Here is an 18,195-nt window from a genome sequence, read left to right as displayed (position 1 = left end):
TTAAATATAAAGAAAACTATTTTTATCTCTTGGTTGATCTTTCGGTTAATAGCCAAATGCGCCAACCATTGCAACACAACAACAACTGATTCGCGACATTTTTATTAAATTTGCAAAACATTATTATGGTAATAAAAATGAAGCAAGATCAAAATTATAATAATAGAAATGTTTAACAAAATAAATTTGACCCTTGGTGGACTTAAACCTTCAAACTTTCTCCTAACAGCTGAACGCCCTTACCGATTGCGCGACAGAGACGATTATTTCGCCCACTTTGTTTAAATTTGCAAAGCAAAATTAATATAATAAAAATGTAATAATATATTTCGTTCATGAATGGGCCCGAACCTTCGACCTTTCGGTTAAGAGCAATACGCGCCAATCTATTGCGACACAAATATGACTAATTCGCGACACTTCTATTAAATTTGCAAAGCAAAATTATAATAATAAAAATGAGAAAAAAAACTAGTTTCGTTCTTTGGGGGGGGGGGTCGAACCTCCAACTTTTTGGTTAAAGAGCTAAACGCGCCAATGATTGCGATACAGAAACGACTGATTTGCGACATTTCTATTAAATTTGCAAAGCAAAATTGTAAAAAAAGACGATTATATGTTTGACCCTAGGTGGACTCGAACCGCAATCTTTTAAATTAAATGGAAAATAATAATGATAAACATTTATCTAATAATTAAATACATAAAATTTGATTTAATAATTTAGTTGATAATCTTAATTAATGTTTATGATTATCTTTATTTATTAATAGAGATTAATTTTAAAAATGATCAAATGATTTAAAATCGTATTTTATTTATCAAATAAATGTAGTTGTAAGTATTTTTGCTTGTTATGATATTGAATTTAGAATTACTTTGACATAATTATTGCGTTCTTTAAAAAAACAATAATTGTATGGGATATCCTTTTTTTCAATATAAATATATTAAAACAGTTTTACAAACGTTAACATGTGCATCACCAGCTTCTTTTAAACATCTTTAAAAAACGAAAATAATTTTATAAATTCAATAGCAGATGATTGATTTAATGGAACATAAAGAATCTGTATTTTTTCCATTAATCTTATAGGTTGATGAACGAAATTTTTCAGAAAAAATCTTAAAGGTTGATGAACGACTATTGGCTATAAAAAACTTGGAAAGTACACCTTTATCTTTTTTAAAAGACAACGTTTAACAAATCTTGCTAGATGGTGGACTAGATTGCAGAAAAAATCTAATAAAGGTCAGTGTTTTTTCAAAACTCCCTTATATTGCCCACCACTTGCCTGAACATTACCAGACAGGAGTGCATAATTCGTAATAACAAATTTTTGTTTAAAAAAACTTTTGAATCGAATAAGTATTTTAATTATTTAGTCACCAAGGCGTTATAGCTTAGTGGTAAAGCGCCTGTCTCGTAAACATGAGATCCTGGGTTCAATCCCCAGTAACGCCTGATATTTTTTTACTATAAAAAGATTGGTAGTTAATTTTAAAAACATATTTTTTGTAATTACTATAAAATATTAAGATAAATTTTAAATACCACGAGGATTTGTAAACCTATCATGACGTTTATGTTAAATAAGGCTTGATTATCTTCCGGCTGTAATCAACAGCTTATGCAAATTCTAACACGCAAATGTAAAAGAAGTCGACTCAATTTTAATAGTTTTTTGTACTTTTTGCTTGGTAGTCGGTGCACTGTTTTTGCACAAGTAGCAAATTTATTAATTTTTATTGTTTTTAATGATTGGTTGTGTACAGGAATATAAGATTCTGACTATTTAAAAAAATAAACACTAAATTTACTTTAAAGTTCAAATCCATGTTTGTTTGGTGGCATCCGTTTAGTAAAACTAAATTTCCAGGTTTAATTTAAATATATGCACTTAATATAAAGCGTAAATGACTAGATAAAAATATGAATCAATACCAACAAAAAATGAGGTAAAGTTTTGATGCTAAAAGAGTTGTTCAATAAAAACCGCAAATTTAATAAACAATTTATAGTTAAAAGCAATCGATATCCTTTTAAAATAGACAAACTACCTTTAAGGTTGTTAGCAATTTCATATAAAATAAAAAACAATTTCGTATAAAATCAAGATAAAATTTAAAGTAAGCTTATGTGGATTTATTTAAATTAAGCTACATACAACTACATTGGCAACTGAACAAATTTTCTTATACTTTAAAAGATGACAAATTCACAGTAAAAAATTAAAATAAATCTTAATTTAATCGTGTATTTTAACAAGAAGCGAAAATTACACAAAAAATAAAATTACCACTTGACTTTAAAACCACTTGACGAACGTAACTTAAATATGAACGAATCGAAACATATTTATAAAAATAAATTATCGACCAAACAATGGTAACACTAAAAGAAGGAATGAGGAAATCGAGAAATTAACACTAAAACGAGGAAATATTGCAATACTAAAAGAAGGAATGGGGAAAGTGAGAAAAAGGAGAAAATTAAAGTTGCGCAAAACGCGGAAATTTTTTTTTTGTATTTTAAAAAAATAAATATAAGATAAAAAAACAAGAAAAAAACAGAAAAAAACGAGAAACAACGAAAACAGGTAAATAAAAAAACAAGGTAAGGAATAAGGAAATCGAAGAATAGGGAAACTAAAGAAACCAAGGAATAAGAAAAATCGAGGAATAATAAAAATAGAGAAATCGAAGTATAAGGTAATGGGAAAACCAAGAAATAAGGAAAATAGAAAAACCGAGGTAGAAAGTAATAGGGAAACCGAGGAATAAGAAAAAAGAGAAACTGAGGTATAAGGTAATGGGGAAACCGAGGAATTAGGAAAATAGAGAAATCGAGGTATAAGGTAATGGGGAAAGCGAGTAATAAGGAAAATAGAGAAATCGAGGTATAAGGTAATGGGGAAACCGAGGAATAAAGAAAATAGAGAAACCGAGGAATAAGGTAATGGGAAAACCGAAGAATGAAAGAATAGAGAAACCGAGGAATAAGGTAATGGGGAAACCGAAGAATAAAGAAAATAGAGAAACCGAGGAATAAGGTAATGGGAAAACCGAAGAATAAAGAAAATAGAGAAACCAAGGAATAAAGTAATGGGGAAACCGAAGAATAACGAAAATGGAGAAACCGAGGAATAAGGTAATGTGAAAACCGAAAAATAAAGAAAATAGAGAAACCGAGGAATAAGGTGATGGGAAAACCGAGAAAAAAAGTAATGGAGAAACCGAAGAATAAAGAAAATAGAGAAACCAAGGAATAAGGTAATGGGGAAACCAACGAATACGAAAAATACAGAAACCGAGAAATAAAGATAATAGAGGAACCGAGAAATAAGGTAATGGGGAAACCGAGGAATAAGAAAAATAGGGAAACCGAGGAATGTGGAAAAAACGAGATGGAGGAATCGGAAAACAGAAAAAACAAAAAATACGAAAATGGGGAAATTTAAAACAAAAAATACGAAAATAGGGAAATTTAAAAAAGAAAAACTAGAAAATTGAGAAATAAGAAAAACAGGGAGATTAAGGAGTTAATAGATAATCAAGAAATAAGGAAAATAAAAAAAATAAGAATAATAGGTAAATGTTAAAAAAAGAAAAAAAAACAGACTAAAAACGAGATACTTAGTATAAAGAAAAAAATTGGCATAAAGAAATGAAGAAACTGGTAATTTTTTTTTTTATTTAATCATAATTATTGTTGCTATAACTATGTTTTATTGTTGCTAAACCTATGATTTGAAGGCGGGCAATCATTTAACAACATTTTTAACTAGATTTAAGTCTAAAACAAAATCATTAAAGGTAGTTTGAATTACGTTAAATGCAAAGGCACTAAACTGTTAGTGCGTTAATCGTTGATTAACGAAGTTGTTTTTTTCGTTAAAATTTAACTTTTAAGTTAACTTTGAAAATCATAAACGGTTCCCTTAACTTTTGTTACATTGTGCCTCCGTTAGATAAAGTACGTAAATACCAAAAATGTTTTAAATATACGAATTTTATGTGGTTTATTGATATTTTACGATTTAAAAACGTGTTATAAGAAGAATTAGTCGTTATAATATAGAAGTTTATTTAAAACTCGACTTTAATAACCAGATGGACAAGTTAATTTAATAAATTGTATTGTTACAAACTTTTAAAAATAATTCGTATTCTTACATCGGAAACGGTGGCGTAACAAATTAAAAAATGTGACGAATGTGGCGCAATTTGCTTTAGTTTTTAATTGCTTCTTATTGCGCTTAATAGTATGCCTAATTATTAAGACTTTGAAGTTTACTAGTACCGTTCTTGGTAACTTCCGATACATTTGTATTAAAGTAACGGTTTAGTTTTATCGAAGTTCGTGATTTTATTAACGGAACGCCCGCTATCGAAATTGATTTTTTAAGTAACGTTGCCCACCTGTGGTTAAATGTGATAAGAAGTTATGCCATAGCAACTTTTTAATAATATTTTTAAATTTAGCAACTTAACAAAAATATATCGACAATCACAGAAAAGCTTAAAAGTTGTAATAGCGTGCCACTAAAAAAGATTTGTGAAGGGAGTAAAAAATTTCTTTTGCTGAGCCTGTGTCAGCTTATCATTATAGAACCAAAATGATTTAAAACGAGTTAAGATTTTAAAAAGTTGAGAAGTTCGGTAAAAAGACAAAATTAAAATTTTAAATAGTATGTTATTATACTTACTATACAACTATACCCCAAACTTAACTTTATTGCAAAACAACAAACAAAGGTGTGAAATCTAGGCATTGTGAGGTCAAAAAGTAATTGTTATTCAATGCCAAGTAGTTTAATTTACATTTGGCAGGATAAGGAAAACATATAAGTTACTTAAAGCACGCAATAACTCTTCATAAACGATTTAAAAATATAAACTGATGTTCAAGAGAACCATCACGATTCGCATGGAAGAGCAAAGATGACTTTAGTTGTGATCAATACAGATTTAAGGGCGATGGACAAGAAAAAAATTGTAAAATGGGAATAAAACGAAAGTACTACAAGATTAGAATTTCTGGTAGGAAAGTATCTCCTGGATTTCAAAGAAATGTTTTTACATTATTGCCAGAAAAACCTAAAGATGCTTCGTTATGTTTAATACATTATTTTGGTGACGAATCGGAATATAAAGATAGTCCACATGGAAATTCAAAAAAAAGAAAGATTTTTATTTATCAACTCTTAAAACTGTACTTCAAGATATAGAAATTCAATCTGACTTTTAAAAACCTAAAAAAGTGTATAATAAATTGCAAACAGAAAAAAGCAATGAAGTAAATCAAGATCGAATGCCAGTGGACCGTCCACTTGATATTAAACAATGTGAAAATTTGCGGTACAACGTTAAAGAAAAGAAAAAAAATTCAAACGATGAGTATTTTAGTTTAGTTGAAATCGCACAGCAGTTAAAGTCGTTTGTGCGCCAAATCATTATTTATCCCGACCTGGTAACTTAATAATTTAACAGCGTGATTTTAAATCCTGAACCATCGCGATGCTCGTGCTTAAGTTCAGGGTTATGTTTTCATATTTTGGCAGTTCAAATGGCTATTCAAGAATCTTAAAGATAAAGATAGACATACGTACTCATTGTCAAAAATGATTAGAAAAAATCGTGGTTCGGAGGGGAAATCGGGTAGAAAACGCCCACGTAACAAAGATTATGATTACGAGGTTGATCCTGCTCGAGATGCCTTATCCCCTATTAGTCGTGACAGTATTAAACAATTTTTCACTTCTACACCTAAAAAAGTAAAAATGGCTGGAAATTCGTCTTCAACGCTATCTGCTTTTGAAAATGATAACAGCTTTGTAGATTTCATCGATGCCACAATAATTCATGGAGGAGCAGGAAAAAAAAGAAGAAAATACAAAGAAAATAGAATTTGTATCAACTAACCTATAATAGCAATTCTTTTTAATAAATTTGCCACTCGATATCTTTATTTTAACTAGTTTCGTAATGCCGCCCCTGGTTTAACAAAATAACTTTTACTGCATTTTTTCGTAAATATTAAATTAAAAAAAATGTAAAGAAATTGTGTCAGGATGGCCGAGTGGTCTAAGGCGCTAGACTTAAGATAAAATATTTTGTGCGGTGTTGAGTATTCTTGTGTCCGAATGGAGGCGTGGGTTCGAATCCCATTTCTGTAATCGTTTTCAATGACTAAAACACGATTTTTGAATTAAAATTAAATAAATAATCCTCTGTTTTTACTAGTGTTGGTATAATTTTATTTTTTTTAAAAGTTTATGTATGCTATTGTCAGGAAAGGACAACGGTATACTTCTTTGACCTACCCCAAATATTTAACATTTCATTCATTGTGTTTCATTATGATTTTAAAATAGTGGTTAAATTTACAATTTAAGAAGTAAAGAATTATAGATAAATATTGTAAAGTATTCTGCCGCGTATGCGTTTACCTATTTTGTTAACTACTGATCTCGCACCAAATTCTGTATATGACAGATTTATTTACAAGACGATTATCATCACAATCGAGCAACCAAACACAACCATTCACCAGGCTGTTTACTACGTGACATCTTAAACAATTTATTTCTTACAGTTTAAATTACAAGTTACGTAATACAACCCACAGTGGACAAGGTGTGCCCAAGTGACTAATGGGAGGGGGCAAGTAACTTAGGACAGATAACTAGTTACAATAAACTTGAAAATAGAGGATTTGTTACGGTATTCCATCGATAAATGTTTGCTACGTTACCTTCATTGTTTGCTTTTGGCTAAACACTTTACCACTAATATATAATTCGGATTTAGACTTGACCTATATTGTTAATAAGAATATTAGCAAAAAATACTTGCTTTATTAAATTAATTAACAATATTTGTTACATAAAAGTTTTTTCAAATAATCGGACTAGGGAACTTATTTTTAACTTTTAACTTAGTTACTTTTAAGCCAAACACAATTATCTTATCAAGTGATTGTACGCTTAATTTTAATGCTTGCTGCTTGTTGTGCAAAGGTAAGTTACAGTCAAATTTGCAATTTGTAACGCTGGTAATCCACTTATAATTAAATACTTGTTTCTTTATGAAGGTTAAGTTTAAAAATAAAAAAGTTAAATTTTTTTATCAAATAAATTTAGTTACGTGTTATATCGTTGTACTTGTGAATAAACTCAACTTTATTTTTAACCTGACGTTATGCCTACACTAATGAAATTGAAAAGTTATTTATTTCAAAAATCGTGTTTTAGTCATTTAAAACTAATGTCAGAAGTGGGATTCGAACCCACGACTACATTCGGAGACCAGAACACCCATCACCACCCAACAGCAAAGACTTTACCTTGAGACTGACGCCTTAGACCACTCGGCCATCCTGACATAATCCAATACAATTGTATAAGTTTAATATTTACAAAAAATATTGAAATAAATGGTTATTTCTGTTCAACCGGGTGCTGCATTACGAAACTCATTAAATTAAAGATATCGTGTGGCGAATTTTCTAATTATAATTGCTATTATGGGTTAGTTGATACAAAATCTTGACTTACTTCTTTAAAAAATCAGAAAAAGTAGACTATTTATTAAAATTATTAAATTTAACAATAATAGTTTTAAACACGAAAAGGCGTTACTGAGGATCGAACCCAGGATCTCCTGTTTACAAGACAGGCGCGTTACCACCAACCCATAACACACTTTTTGAATATTAAGGTATTGAATTAATATCAAAATAAAAAGAAGAATTTAAAATCAAAATTTTTTATAGTTTATATATTCTCGCTTATTATCGTCTACTGTTTTAAAAGTTGAAAGCTTAACAACTTAAAAAATTTTTTTATTTTTTTTGCACTTTAAATGACTTAACTTATTCGTATCAAATAAAGCTTAAACTTTCGTTAGAAAGTTCCAGATTAAGTAAACTTATTACCATTTTTGAAACAAATTTTATGTATTATATTGGCTTATCTGGATATCATTAATTAATATAATATATTTTAACTATATTCATTTTAAAGCACGACATTTTTTTCTATAAAAAATATTGTCTTTAAATTTTTCAAATGTTTAATAACGCATATTAAATTATTTTTTGGTTGTTCACGTTTAATTAACAAATTTAAAAACAACAGAGTCGGGTAAAATTCACAGTGGGATAATGTGGGGTTATATACATTTAATGTTTGCTTTATTGCTACATAAGTTAAAAAAATTATTTTATATTAAACTATGTATATTTTATTATAAACAATTTAACACTATTTTTGAATTAAAAGTCATGCGTCGAACGAGAGTCGAACCCAGAACCAGTGCTTGGAAGGCACAAAAAAGGCAAAGGCACATGTTTAAACTAACACGAAAGAGTTTTTTTGTGTAGACTTCATTTTTAAAACATAACAAAATTTGTATTTAGAAATATAAAGCAATAATATAAAATACTTTCAATGAGTGTGCTCACTTTTTAAATCTTTACATAATTTTGTAATGTTGAGCATAAATAATCTACTTAACAATCTTGTTTTAGTATATTTTACAAAATCACAGAAGGATCGGGATGTGTATAATTATCTATTGCAGAATGGTTTTTTTTACTTTAGGTTCATTTAATAAATAAATATTTTTTTGGTCTTTGTACATTTCCAGTACAGCGTAGGTTAAGTTTAAAGAGTTGTTCAAGCAATTAAAAAAAAGCAAAAATATCTTTAACAGTTGCACGACTAAAATAAAAAAGGTAAGTATTAATTAAATTTGTATAAATGATAGTAAGAATATCATTTGCTTTTTTTGTCTGACGTAAACAAACATTTAAATGTTGTTTTACATTTTGGAAAATTAAGCAAGCAATTAATTTCTTTTTTAATGCAAAACAAATTGGTAAGCATTAAAATGCTAAGGTTTGATTTGTTACTTTTTTTATTTTAATTAATCAAACTCAAATTAATTTCTTTACAGTCACGAAATTGCATAGTTGTAAAGATCTTTAGGAAAAAACAACTTTTAAAAACCTTCGGTAAGCAATTTCATCTTTAAGGTAAGATTCTTTTTTTTAACCTAAAATATTTATTTTTTTAATGCAGAGTAACCCCTTGTAAAATTATACTTATTTTAAAATAATACTTAGAAAAACAAAAAAAAATTGCTAATTTCAATTGAATTTTAAACTCTTCATAGCTATAGACTTTAAAATCTTAATAACTTACCAGTCAATGATTTATATCAGTATATCTATAACTCTTTTTTAAAAGTTTTTAAACGATTGAACTTGTTTTGTTAAGTCCATTATTAGAAATCGGAGCGGAATATTGCAACAGACATTTAACGAAATAACAAATAACTTTTCATAGTGTAACGTTCTGGCATGTGTGTTTAGTAAAATTGTTTGTGAACGATACTATAAAACATAATTAAAAAATACGTGTGTATGTCATTAAGTATGTTAGTGTTACATGAGTTAAACAAGTAAATTAAAAAATCAACATGTAATAATTTTACTAATTACATTGGGTGAAATTATTGTTTTATAAAAATGCATAAAAAAGAGAACACTGGTTAAAACTTATTAGTTATTTTATGAAGTTTATTCCACTGTATTTAAATCTAGTTTAAAAAAGTTTTTTATGTAGACTGTAGAATCAATTGTAATAAGCCTATTACAATCAATTCTAAGTTCAAGCTAGTTTAATGTCATTGACCGGAAACGTACAACAATTATTCTTGGTACAACGGGCGTCAACTTCAAACAATGCAAACTAAAATCGCCCTTAACGAGAATTAGCCACGTAACATGTACGTAGAAGGCCAGCGGCTTTACAACGAACGAACTTTTATTACCTCTCGGTTTTGCTATAAATACTGGAACAATTTAAACATTCTTCACCTACTGATAGTTGGTCATCGTTACATCGTCGGGCCAATCTACCCATAGTTGGCCACCGTCGCATCTCGCAATAACTGGACCTACAAACCGTACTGTAACGTAACTTTTAATCAAACCGTGTAAGTGTTTTGCCGTATTACAATAAAAGTATTACTGTTACCGTCTTGTCGTTTATAAATAAAACTACCAAACCAAATAATCATAACGAATGAAGTCGGTAAACGGAGTCAGGTCAAACAATTAAACCAAAATAACTATAACAATAAATCTAGCAACTCTACAAATGGTGACCTCCCGACGTGATTAAAGGTTAATAATATAGTTGTAGAGTGCTATAATTAACCTCGAATACGCAAACCTTTCGATATTTCAAACCTTTCGATATTTCAAACCTTCCGATACTTCAAATCTTTCGATATTTTTAACCTTCCGAATTACGATTTAAAATAAGTCTCCAGTCAAAAACTTGCATAGTTGTAGAGGTCTTTAGGAAATATTTAATTTTTTAAAACCTTTGGTAAACTGTTTCATCTTTAAGGTAAGACACGCATGTATCATCATGACACGCATGTATCATGACACGCATGTATCATCATCCGGCTTACGATTTCTAATAAAAGACTCAACAAAACAAGTTCAATCGTTTAAAACTTTTAAGAAAGCAATATTTATATATGTTGATATACTAATATGGATTAAAAATTAACTAATTTTTTAGATACAAAGTAACCCCTTGTAAAAAATCTTAAATAATTACCAATTAGTAATCCATATTAGTATATCAACATATATAAATATTGCTTTCTTAAAAGTTTTAAACGATTGAACTTGTTTTGTTGAGTCTTTTATTAGAAATCGTAAGCCGGATGATGATACATGCGGGTCATGACTGTCTTACTTGTTTTTATAACGTAACATTCTGGCATGTGCATTTGGTATTGTGGTATTTATTAAATTAATCTTAATAATTTATATCCATTTGTGTTTTTCTACATACACTAAAACGTTGTAGCATTAAATCCTTCATATGTTACGTGCTTTCATCCTACATATAAATATTTAATAGTTATGCCGCAAAACATTTCATAAAAATGATTTTATCTACACTTCTATTTGTTGCTAGCATTCGCTTTAAAAAGAAAATTAAAAAGTCGAGTAAATAAATAGATATACAATAACTACAACATTTGCGCGACGAAAAATAACAAAAACAATTTAATGATTTAAATCATACTATAAGAATTAATGTTTCAATAAATATTCTAAATTATATTATAGCATAGTCACCAAACCTCAAATAGATTAAATTAATTTTAGTTACACAAAAGAAAAAAAGTTGCAATAAAAAATTTAACAAAAACACAGTATTTAAATGAACTTTAAATTAAACATAAAGGTCGCTCTTACCCCACCTAAAAGTTTATTTAAGTTAACATCTATAAAAAAGTTAGTCAACAATTATTTAACTTATGTTTTCAAAATTTGTTTTGATTTTTTTTACAAAATTTTAAAAAAATGTACTACAGTTGGAGAAGTTTAAATGGGAGGCCTTATAGCGACCATGGGAAGCCAACCACTTCCCCGTACGTGAATATTGATTGGTTCCATAAGCGCGTTTGATCAGCTTTTAGTGACCTTGGGCCGATAGCAACATCACTGTAAGTTTTATACAATTTTAAAGGTGTGTTACAATTGGTTGACATGTTTATTCTATTGACAAAATGTTGCTTAATAGCATATTTGCTTACAATATAAATAAAAATTTGTTTAATGTTTTTACATGATATTGAACTATAAGGTTGTGCGTTATATTTGGCTGACACCACCATGTTATAAATACCTATTAAGTTCAATAAAAACTACCAAATTGTTCGGTATGAGATAACTAACTGCTTTAAATTGTTAAATTGTAATGAAAAAAAAATTAACTTAAACCAAAAACAATAAAAACACCTTTAATGGGATTCGAACCCAATACCACCTTACCAGCAATTATACTGCATGCTAAAAGACCCTAGTAAAATGATGCAACATTAGCCCAACAGTAAATTATTTAACAACATAACCTACTTTACAAAAATTATTTTAGTCCGTCGACACAAAGTATAAAGCAAACGAACATAACTTTATAGTTCTAAACCGGGCAAATTTACAAAACAATATCATAAAAAACCACAACACCTTTGACAATGTTAGTCGGGAATAAAAAACTTTTTAGATAATATAAATAAATTAACTTATAACAATTTAGCACGAAGTAAACTAGCCTAAATTTCTAAGAAGAATATAAACACGAATTAAATATTTGAGAACAACATTAATTATATTACTCAAATTTGGTCATGACTTATTCGTAATTTGTATAGAACTTATTTACCACACTTAAAACCAGTATTATGTTACATTTATTGAATATAACTGTATTATAACACTACACGCGCTAAATATTACAAACATAAAACTATAATACATTATGCAAAACTAACACTTATATGCTAAATTAACGATACAAAACTATATTAAACTACATTAAATAAGCTTTCGCTCAAAACATAACAAATAACTTCGGTTAAACCACTAACATAGTAACAACAATACTTTTGATATGTCTGGGAAACGATATTTTCACAGTAAAGTTGGGCATGTATATACACTAAATCGAATTAATTATGTTTACGAGATCGTAGCAATTTAAAGTTCGTACAAGTTCTGAAGTCCTGTCATTGTTGGTTTGTTTCTTTTGTCCTTTTCACGTGGCCAGTGGCACTGTAGCGGTTGTAATTAAAATGCGACTTAAAATGCTTAAAGTCTTGCCGGTTTGAAATCGTCACAAAAGCTTCAACTGGTTAAAGTTGTAATTATTTTTGACCCTTGGCTGATTGATGAGTTTCGTCGGAACTTAGTTAAGTCCACGTATAATTGCCCACGTATTGTGACCTACGTTGAATCAACTTCCAATGACAGCTTGAGTTGAAATGCAAACATGTTTTGTATTGGAAACAAAGTCCTTGTTCTCATAACAACTTTAAATCAAAAAAACAAAATACGAAAAAAAACTATAACACTTGTAAAAAAATAAATTTCTTTAAAAGTAAAGAGACCTATTAAAGCATGTACATATAAAAACCAGATCAGGACTTTTATTCATGTGTGTTATGCTGCATCATGAACTGTTTTCGGTGTGGTTTTACTTTTTTCATGCAGAGGACTATTTTAAGCATTTAAAAAACTTTCATGTTGCTGATATAAATACTTGCATATTTTGTTGGAGAAGTTTTATAAGTAAAAAAGGTGTTTAAGGCATGTTTTACGTTGCGTAGGTGAGTAATCTTTAGACAGTATTTATAGCTGAACATTTTTTGTTTAAATACTTTAAGTAAATAATGTTTTATTTTTCGTTATAGAATCTGTGACTAATTATATAGAGTCTGCAAAAAAATACCTAGATCGCATACAGTTAATAAAGGATCGAAAAAAATTAATGTTTTTGTGAATTATGGTAAATAGATTTTTTTTTGTTTAGTTCAATTTAAATATTTTTTTAAAAGTTTTTTACACTTTAATTTTTATATTTTATACGTAGAAATTTAAAACAATATATTACTTTGAAAAAAAACATTTTTAATGTAATGTTTATAAATAGTTCCTCCAGTGTTAAATCATAAATTGACGTACTAACAGCCTGACAAAGTATTTTATACACTACCCGCTACAGTTCGTGTGGCACTTACGTTGTACAGTTATCTATTAAGAACAGCTTTATTTTACAAGGTCCTATATAAAATATTCTTTTTAGAAAAATTGCTTTTATCAGTCCTTATATACCAATATTTAAATATAAAATTTTATTAAAAATTAATTTGCCCACATTTATATTTTATGCACATGTTGTTACTTATCGAAAATGGCCTGCTTTTATCTAGTAAAAAGTCTGCTTTAAATAAATTTAAATGTTTAAAAAATGCGGTTTTTGCTATCTTTATTTAAGGACTATTTAAACCCAAATTAAAAAAAAGGAGCACGGCAAAAGCAAAAGGGGGCAATTAATTACATAAAAAATAATTCAAATAGACGCCACTTATCATATATCAAAGTATTTTAATCATGCATCTGAAATCTTTGGGTTAGATCCCCTAAAAGTCCTTCCCGACATTAAATTTGGTAATTCTTGAAAAAGTACCAGCAAATTTTTATTTTGGTTTTTATTATCTATTTTCATTTTTTTTTTATTTAAATTGTTTAATACTTTATTTAATTTGGTGATCGTGGCTTGATTTTGATTATGTTGAGATGCTATAAATCTTTAAGTTGTTACAAATTCTATCATAACGGTATGTAAAGATTCGTTTGAAATTTGTACGCCTGTCTTATTTTTTTTCTCAAAATCGCTACCATGGCTCTGCTTTGATCTAGTTTTAATTTATTCTTTGTTTAAATAATCCTCTGAAGCATTTTTCCATATTCAATAATATTTTGTATGTAAATTTTTTGTTAATTGATTACCTACTAAAAAAAATATTATTATTATTTGCAAAAAAGTAAATAACAAATAATTAGGTGCTATTTATAATAATTCGTATCAAATCAAACAGCCTAATTAAAAGATATGTTACATATTAAATGTTTATTTATTTATATTTATTAAGCAAATTTGTCAAAAAATACTGCAACTGGATACCAACTTTTTTTAATGTTTGACCCTGACTTTTGTTAATAGTAATGGAAAAATAGGCCAAAGCTTGACAGCAAATAAAAAACAATTCCATTTTAAATTATTATTAAAAGCTGTTTGTTTATAAAATTAAAAGTTAGCTTATATGGATTTATCCAAAATAAGCTACATCAACCCAACTCAAAGTAGAGCCCGGGGTAATCAAAATTTTAACTATGGTCGTTATTGCCAATTTCAACCACCTTTAAAAACCATTTTATAACCATAATTTTTTAATAAAAACGACTTGGGCAAGTTAGTTTAATCGTTCTTATGTTGTTTAGGCAGTTTTCATTAAAATTTATAACTGTTTAATTGGTTTTTGAAGGTGTCTGAGGATAAAGAAATTTTAAATATGGTCGTTATTGCCAATTTTAGACACCTTTAAAAACCATTATTTTTTAATAAAAACGACTGGGGCAAGTTAATTTAGGCGTTAATTTAGTTAATTTATTTAGCAAGTTATAATTGATTTATATGTGGCATTTCTTGAGAAATTAACTACTTAATGGTCAGGTTAACGTTTATAGTCTGGTAATAAACTAAAGTCTTAAGGGCAACTTAAAACTGAATCTTTTTTAATTGAAATGATTTCAAAACAACTTTTTGTTTTATGTTTTTAAATTTAATCTATTTTTAAATTGAAATTTTGGCAATCATTCTATTATTATCTGTCTTAGTCGTTTTTATTTTAAAATTTATGTTTTTATTTCTCTTAATTTTTTTGTATTAACCAATTGATCTTTAAACTTTTTATGACTATCAACAAAAAAAAAATTTTCTACCTCTTTCCCGGGTAAAAAGCGACTCCTTATCGTGGGGATCGGGGCTTCTAAACTAAGATTGCTGAATAATTAACTTTGAAATTGAAATCACCAAAATTTTTCGGTCGATACCGGACTTAATTTAAATTTGTTTAACTTAAAACTTAATTAAATTTTTCTTTTAAGTATCAGAACATTAATTTCGGCGAGTATTTTTAATAAATTCGGAAATAAAAAGGTTCTGGGTCTTAATTTTATTAAGATGTCCATTATGTTGAAGTGAAAGTTACGGCTTCCAGCCCCCGACCTTCCTAGCTCCTTCGTTTTGTTGTAATATTGTTTTTTAATTTTTTTTTTACTTTTCTCGACAATCGTTGCTAAATGCAATAAGGAAAAAATTATGTTTAAGGTGTTTTCGAATTTAAAATATGTTTTACATGACAATTGCAGTTTCTAACTAGTGTGAGAAAAAGACAGGAAGTTGGATTTTAATGCCTCAGAAAAATTTGGTCATTTTCCTGAAAAATTTGGTCATTTACCATCCATAAATTACAAAACATTCATTTCTCGTAATGTCCAGCAGTCCACCGTTTCGAAGCTCCACTGAGCAGGAGATTTTCTTTTTCTATTATTACCATATTGTCTGTTTGTTTCCTTGTCTTCGTATTTGAAAATTCTGTGCAGTTAAATAATATATTATACTACAGTTTCCTGGTATATTTATTCAGAGCAATATTTTGACACTTCGCTAGCTGTTCCACCAGGGGGGGGGGCATTAAAATAATTAAATTTTATAAAATATACGACTTAGAAGCCCTGAACTTTTAAATCGATAGTTTAGCTTGCCTCGTGGTCGCTTACCTAGCCATTACGACTGGGCTTCCCGAGCGCGCTGTAATCGCTCATTTAGCAAAAATAGGAGAGAAGCGAGTTCCGAAGCGAGGCTTGCTTTTATTAAATTCTTTTCTACGGTAACCCGACACTTCGGCCAAATTTTTTTTTTCAAAACAGCGGGGATTTTGTATTTTAATTACCTATAAAAAACTAATTTTAATAGCGCGCGCTTTGGCCAAACTTTAGTAATAAGATAATGTTATTCTTAGACAATTAATCCATGTTTATATTCTTCTTAAAGAATTTAGGCCAGTTTACTTGGTGTTAAATTGTTATAAGTTGATTCATTTATATTATCAGATAAGTTTTATATTCCCTAAAAGTTTTAAGAAGATTTTTAAACCAAAACAACATATCTGCAGCTAGTTTCCATGTATCCCATACTATTGCTTTGCATGGAAAACTGCTTTCTGATGGTGAATATGTAAAAAAAGGTTATAAAACCTGCTCACAGGTTCTGTTTGAAGATTTTCCTAATAAAACTGATATTTTTAAAAGAATTGACGAGCTACCTGTTGCAAGAAATACAGTAAAAGACCGAATAATTGCAATGAATGGGGATGTTACTGACCAGATTTTAATGGATTTAAAGGACGCAGGAATGTTCTCAATTTGTTTGGATGAAAGTACAGATGTTACATCATCTTCACGTTTGGCAATTTTTGCAAGATTTCCTGCTGGAAATATAATGAAGGTAAAGCTGATTGACTTTATCTGAGAAAAACAAGAGGTTAAGATGTAATGGCTGAAATAAAAAAAGAATTTTCTGAACTAGAGGGCATGTTAAAGCATTTGAGAAGAAACTCGCTGTGTTTTCTACAGACCTTAAAAAAGGTAAGCTGAACTACTTTTCACAACTGCTAAAGCACTCCACCAACACCAATTTAGAACATGAAGAACAGCAAAAAGCACTAGAAACGAAATCGGATGGTAGTGACATTTCTGCTGTTGAAAGGCGAGCTGAAAATATAATTCTCACAGAATGGAATTCCCTACCAAGCATTGTTACCATGAAAAGATTCGCAATTTCACTGTTAACGCTGTATTTATTTGAAACTTCCCTTAACGTTGGTACTTTAGTTATTTTAATTTGATAGTGTAATTTTATTTTAGGGATCATTTTAGAGTAGGAAATGTAATTTTATACTATTCTTTTTTGTTTGTATATATTTATAAACTTTTAACCTACATTCTATTTAAATAATACGATTAAGTTAATAAAACTGTTAATATATCGTAAATATGAGTTAAATTAGAGCAAAACCTGTTATGATCACAAGGAAATTTATTAGACGATTCAAATTTTTTTTTTAAACTGAACAAAGAATGCATGACAAAATAATAGAAGACGTCAATGCACAATTGAAAAAACAAATGGAGAAATTTCATTCAAAATTTATAATAGAGTTGAAGAGTGGTGTCTTATTTGATAACGTCATACAAAAACATCAAAAGAAAGGTAAAGTCTTTATTACAAAAACAATAAAGGTATCAAGCACCTGCAAGAAGTTACATTTCAAAAAAAGCCCAACTTTTGCAAGAAATTTTAAATTGGGCATCAATTAATGCAAAAATAACATACATAAATGTATATTCTGATATCAACAACTTAAAACTGGTTAAAAAAATTAACTTTTGTTTGTTGAGTATATTTAATTACTTTTGTTGATTAAAAAATTAAATATTGATATTTTAAAACTTTTAAAATAATTTTGTTCTGGAATTTTTTTAATCCAATAATTTAATACGTTTTCAGTGTAATAATTAGGTACCTAAAATTAGATTTATTTATTTAATTAATATTCATAATTAATTAATGTTTATGCATAATTTTATTTATTAATAAAAATTAATTTTAAAAATGATCAAATGATTTAGAACAATATTTCATTATCAAATAAATCTAGTATTTATATTGTTATGCTTTTAAGTGACATTTC

At 28.3% G+C, this 18,195-nt stretch overlaps 1 non-coding gene across 1 annotated transcript; it reads left to right on the top strand.

Annotated features, from left to right (window-relative positions):
- Positions 1-1,393: 1,393 nt before the first annotated feature.
- On the top strand, positions 1,394-1,465 carry Trnat-cgu (transfer RNA threonine (anticodon CGU)). Its single transcript has one exon. It is a non-coding gene; the product is annotated as a tRNA-Thr (tRNA).
- Positions 1,466-18,195: the final 16,730 nt, after the last annotated feature.

The sequence above is a fragment of the Corella eumyota genome, chromosome 6 (genome assembly GCF_963082875.1).
Source record: "Corella eumyota chromosome 6, kaCorEumy4.1, whole genome shotgun sequence".
NCBI lineage: Eukaryota > Metazoa > Chordata > Ascidiacea > Phlebobranchia > Corellidae > Corella > Corella eumyota.
This window is presented reverse-complemented; position numbering and strand designations above follow the sequence as displayed.